This window comes from Frankliniella occidentalis, unplaced genomic scaffold, assembly GCF_000697945.3.
Source record: "Frankliniella occidentalis isolate FOCC.00 unplaced genomic scaffold, Focc_3.1 Scaffold16, whole genome shotgun sequence".
Lineage (NCBI taxonomy): Eukaryota > Metazoa > Arthropoda > Insecta > Thysanoptera > Thripidae > Frankliniella > Frankliniella occidentalis.
In genome coordinates this window covers 1,896,692-1,902,669 of record NW_026267146.1, presented here as the reverse complement: position 1 = coordinate 1,902,669, position 5,978 = coordinate 1,896,692, and the positions used below count along the sequence as shown (strand labels likewise).

At 54.3% G+C, this 5,978-nt stretch overlaps 1 protein-coding gene across 2 annotated transcripts in view; it reads left to right on the top strand.

Annotated features, from left to right (window-relative positions):
• The window catches only part of LOC113208783 (dnaJ homolog subfamily B member 6-B), a 56,954-nt gene that overhangs the window by 822 nt on the left and 50,154 nt on the right, over nt 1-5,978 (top strand). The gene's annotated exons all lie outside the window — the stretch shown is intronic.

The window sequence follows — 5,978 nt, the reverse complement described above, 5'->3', positions numbered from 1 at the left end:
TCCCTCCCTCTCTCCCTCCTTCTCTCCCTCCCTCCATCTCTCCCCCTTCCCCCTCTCTCTCCCTCTCTCTCTCCCTCTCTTACTTCCCCTCTCTCTCCCTTCCTCTTTCCATCTTTCCCTCCGCCTCTCTCTCTCTTCCTTCTCTCCCTCCCTATCCTTTTCTCTCTCTTTTTTCCTCTCTCTCTCTCTTCCCAATTGTTTTCTTTATCATTTACTAATGTTTTCTTTAGCTACTGTTGTTACTTTGTATTACTAAAAATTTATGAGAGAGCGGACCTCTCCCCCCCTCCCCACCTCTCTCCCTCTCTCTCTCTCTCTCTCTCTCTCTCTCTCTCTCTCTTCCTCTCCGCTATCTCCCTCTCTCTCCTCCACGTTCCGTGGACCGCGGCGCGTCACTCGCGATAATCAACGCGACAAAAACGGAAACACAAATGAAAGCGACTGCAGCTTGGGCGTGGTGGCGGGAGTGCAAGCATGGCGACCCCACACGGCGGCGCACTGCAGCAGCGGTGCACCAAACCGAGGGCGAGAAAAGAAACGAAACAATCTTAACGTTTTGTGTTTGTTCTTTCTCCCTCCTGCACACGGGGTGGAGGAGGCGAGCAACCGGCGCTCTCAGCCCTTAAGGGTGTGCCTGCGCCCAGCTCGGTGCACTCACCCTAATGGAGGCTCCCGATAAGATTAACTGAGTGCCTCCGTGTGTCTGTGTCCGTAGCCGGGGTTCTGCCGGGGCCGGCTGGGGAAACAAATTATCAGTAAATTGTGAAGGCGACGCGAAATATTGCCAAAATGGCTTATGCTTCAGCAATAACCTAAACATACGCCAACATTGTGTGTGTTTTTAATACGTAAAGTAAAAGCTCCTGGTGGGAAAATAAATTAGTAAATTGTTTCAGTGCAAACGAAATATAGTGCTAAAAATGCTTATGCTTAAGCAGAACCTAAACATACACCAACATTTTCTCTCTGCTGTCCAGTTCGGTTTTCCCTCGCGCGGTATCCCTCACCCACGACGCGACCTGTCTGAGGCCCCCTCTATGGGGGGTCCTCGTGGCCCCCTCGGCCCGGCCCAGGTGCGGTGCAGGTGCAGAGGCCCCCAGGCCCGCTGGGGCCCCCTTCCTCTGGTCCTTCGGCTTGGGTGCCGCCACCGCGTGAGTCTGCTGCGGACGGGTTCGACAAACCGGCTTTGGACCCGCGCGGATGCGGAATTGAAGGGCGGGTGCCTGTGGCGTGGCGCGGCGTGGCGCTGCTCGTGTGGCCATGTTCGGCGAGCCCCATCACTGCAGCCGCTCCCCCTGCCTGCCTGCCTTCTCTATGCCGGTCTCCCAAACCGAAAAGTGGTGAAAGTGTTGGCCTGGAGTGTCCCGTCCAGCGGTGGGCAGGCAGGCAGGCGGTAGGACAGAAAGACTTATTGTGTTTGCGTGAGGCTTCCTTCGTCGATCGGCTGCGTTCCGTTTCCTAAATCCTGGCGATACTTATGGGGACCTTGTCATGTGTTGTCGTACCCAAGAGTCAGGGGATGAATGTCATTATGATGTGATGGTGTGTGCTCTGAAATACCATGTATGTCCGTCCTTCACCGTTACGAACCTATACAGTCTTTACAAGCTCCCGTAGCGTCTGGGAGGTAGGCAACATCGTCCTTACAGCGCACACGTGTACTGCGGGGCGGCCTATCCTGAGTCTCGCAGGCACTGAGCTCCTCTAGTTTGCCGAAAGAATCTGAGAAAAATTGACTGACTTTACGAGCATGGTCCTTCGTAGAAATTATCCATACTGCATGTGATCCGAAATTATTGGACGCTAGAAAGAGGTATATGAGAAACTCGGAGTGTACTTTTTTATTTCCTTTGCTAAATTAGATCTGGTTGTGTCCATTTCACTTTGCTGCGCAGCGACACTGATGAGTCGTCGTCCATTACTCTCCATCACTCAGCACAGCAGCAGTGCGGGAGTGTGACCGGTCACCCCGGCAGGACGCGTTTGCAAATGCATCCAGTGTGTGCGTGCGTGTGTGTGCGTCTCTATAAGTTGTCGGGGCGGCTCTCTCATTGCAGCCTCATTGGCCGCGCCTCCCGCCGCTACCGGAGGGGCCGCCCCGCGGCTCACCGCACGGGCATCGGCGGGCAACGCACAACACGGCGCCACTGAGCGCGTCGCGCGCGAGGAGTCGTGCCCGGAGACTTATTGACAAGACCGGTCCGTCCCTAGTGCAACGACAACATCTTGCACTCTCCCACTCGTCGCCATCTCTCTCTCTCTCTCCTTCACGCTCTTTCTCTACCTCTCTCTCCCCTGCCCTGCCCCTCTCTCTCCCACTGCGTCTCGGTGCTGCCGGCCGCGCCGACGCGCTACAGAGAGCCCCGTAAAGTTGTCAACAGTTTGTGTCGGCAACAAGCAGCTCCTACCCCCCCCCCCTCTTTTCCTTTTCCCTCTCCTCCTCACTTAAACACACACACACACCGTACACACGTGCAACATTTTAAATTACAAGCGCGCTCTTTAAAGGTGCTCACGCCCGAGCACCCGCCTGATAAGCCATTTGCACAGATTATCCCCTAGTGCCGTGCCCCACCATCCCCCTTGCTCCTTTCCCTCTCCCTACTTGCCTTATATCCCTTTGGCTTCTCAAGCTGTAATAAAAATAACAATCTTACAGCCTGTTTTGCGGTGCGAGTGCTTGCTCTCGCGTTTCTTTTCCGTTTCCTTCATTTTCTCAGAAGTATACTTTTTGTTTATATGCCGCCGTGGTTGGGTTTAGCGATATGTGCACGTGCACCATTCTGGTATGGGGCCGGGGAGTGCAGAGGAAGCGCGAGAGAGAATACACACACTACGCTACACGCAGTAGTGGTTTGTTCAGGGGGTACACCTCTCTGAACAGTGTCAAAAATGTTTAAGTGACTTTGCTATTTGAATTATTTTATTTAACTGCCCCGTTTTTTTACCACTGAGTTTTGGAATGTTTGTGATGTGTTGAAACTTTCCTGTTGATTTTGCTTCATGGTTCCAAGTTTGAACATCAACAGTAAAACCAAAATTCAACAAGAACGCGTGGTATCGAAAAGTTGAACTCTTAGGTCCAAACAACATAATCTCTCAATTAATATATTTATTTATTTTGATTTTGGCGATTTTTTTGTTTAAGATACAAGTTAATCATTGTTTGAAACGAGATGCTTTTTTTCCCCAAAATTAATCAACCAATGACTGTTGTGATAAAAACGGACACATTTCTACAGTGCATTCGGCGTTTGGCGCTGTTGAGCTTTTACCTCTGCTTTTGCATGTTGCAAATAAACGACGGTTGGTCCTCCGATAACTCTGTCCTAATGAGGCGGGCCGTATAGTTTGTTCGATGTCAACCCCCCCTTACGGCTTCGCTATGCGCGTCGCCACGACGGCATCGTCTCTCTAAATGCACTTTATCACTCATGGACTCGTGGACTCGGCTCAGGCGCTGCAACATTGTCCGCCGAGCCTCCAATTACGGAGAGGAGAAGGCTCGCCGCTGGCGCTGGCCATGACTGCCATGACCGTTGCCCTGCAGGCTTGTAGTGGCGCAGCCCCGCGGGCGCACCGGCCCTGCAGGCTTGTAGTATTGCAGCCCCGCGGGCGCACCGGCCCTACAGGCTTGTAGTGGCGCAGCCCCGCCCGCGGGCGCACCGGCCCGGCCACCGGCCCCGGGGGGACAGCACAGCAGCAAGGAACCTGTGAGCGTGAATGAAAGTGTGAAGCCTAATAATTTGTCAAGAATATTTTGCTCAATGCAGCTGGAAAAGCATCGCAATAGTTAGTCGAATGTATGCTAGGTCTTATTTACCTCGATCTTTACACAATTCGGAGACCGCGTTTCTCATCGTGACGCCGTCCCAGGTGCAGGTGTGCTATCGTTTCGCAGCAGGACGTCTCATGGAGCCGGAATAGGGAACTCGTCCGCACGCCTGCCTGCAGTATAGTATATTCATAAAAAAATAAAAGTAATTCACCACCTCAGTATAACATTATTATTAAAGTTGATCTTTTCAAATTGGAAATCGTACAGACTTTAAATTAGTTGAAACCTACCACTATAACCGACTATTTGCCTAGTACTTTTAACGACGCACCCCACAGGAGGGCTGGGCTCAGCGTGGCCTTGTGTCCCTGCAGCCGCGGTCCCCGTGACTCCCGTGGTGCATGGCGCCATGGGGCGCTAGCTGCTGTGGCAGGGGAGGGGGTGGATAGGGGGGGCGTCGTGTGTGTAATTGATGCTAATTTCTATGGTCTGGCTGTACACTGTACCCCTCCCGCCCCGCCACGCCCCGCCCCGCCCCGCTTCTCTCCCTGGCTTTGTCGCGCTACCTGTTGGACAATTTCGGCGGGGAAAGCAGGCTGCTCGCCTACAAAACCGCACACGCGGAGCAAACCATATCATTAGGAACTCGCGCCGCTACCTGTCGGCTGGAGGTTATGAAAAAAAATATTATTGGTTTTATGTCGTCCGGGATGTTGAACTGGGATCTAACTGGATTCCTCGGCGCACGCACACTTGCGCGCACGCACGCACCGACGCACACTCATACACACACACACTACATCCACATGGACTGCATCGTAAAAATGAAATGTCGTGTGGCGTCGCCTTGATTTTATTTTCGCAAACTGCTTTCTCCCCGGCCGGGAGGATGCCATAAGTAGTAATTAATACACTCGTGTGAGAAATTAAAAAAGTGGTAGTACTAGGATTAATAGCTCATCTTTCCTTCCCCCTCCCCCTCCCCTGTGTACGTATTGACCGTGCGAGTTCCACCCGGTAACGATGTCTATGATTTTGTGATTAAGAAGTGGTGTACGGAGGTCTACAAGGCAATGACAGAGATGGAGCATGGAGCAAGGAGTGGAACAGAGCAGCAGAAGAGAGCAGACAGACGCGCGAGTAGAGGTGCCAACCGGTGCCGACACTACCGCACACATCGCCCACCCCACCACCCCGCCCGGCGGCCCAGCGCGCTGCGGGCCCAGCAGCTAGACCGCTCTGATAATAATCCATCATATCGTTTTCCCTCGTTTATTTTCGCCGGCCGATCTGACAGCTCTTGCATGTCTGTGGCACATGTACGTTGGCGTGCGTGCGTGCGTGCGTGCTTGTAACACGCGTGCACGCTCGGTGCGGGTGTGTCTGCCGCTGGGAGGAGGGGGGGGGGTGCAACTCGCAGGCACCCCCCACAGCTGCTAAGGTACACGGCTGCTGCTGCTGCGGCGGCTGCGATTCTGCCGCACATTTCGACATAAATTTCCCGCGCGCGGGTGCAGCGCTGCAGCTGGCAGCTGCAGGTCGGCCCGGGCGACACGGCCGCCGCAGCTACCGCAGCTGCCGCGGCTGCCGAGTCATGAGGCTGAGCTGGAGGGCGCCGTAATGACTGAGCATGAGCCTTGAGGATCGACGTCCTTTGTTATTCTTTTATCGTCCGCATCTATAGGACGTTTCGTGTGACGAACTTGTTTCCAACATACACGTCCGTGACAAATACTTCTCCAACGACTTGATGATTGTGTGTTTGGTTGAACATTCCATTACGAGCTGCTACGGCCTGCAACGAAACGAACACGCGTGTGTGTGTGGCATGACGACGCGCACACCGGAGACGCTTTGCTGCTGCTTGTTGCAGTTTCTGTAATAACTTCACTTCGGCGCCGCATTGAGCGTGTACGTGCGGGCTGGCTCCCCCGGGGGCCGGGCCCGTTAGGCTCTCGCGCGCCGCCACTGTGTCGCGGTCCCCTTCCCTTCTTCCCGCCGCGTTGACACCTCGTCAGGCGGCCCCGCCGTCGCCTCAATCCGCGCGCGCCGGGTACGCCCGGTACGCGCGTCGTCATGTTTTTGCTCCTTTTTGACGCGCGCAGCGGCGCCCGCGCGCGCGCGATTTAAAAATATAATTGGCGCGGCGCCCTTGCGGACGTCTCTGCGTCTCTGTCTGTCTGTCTCTCTGTCTTCCCCT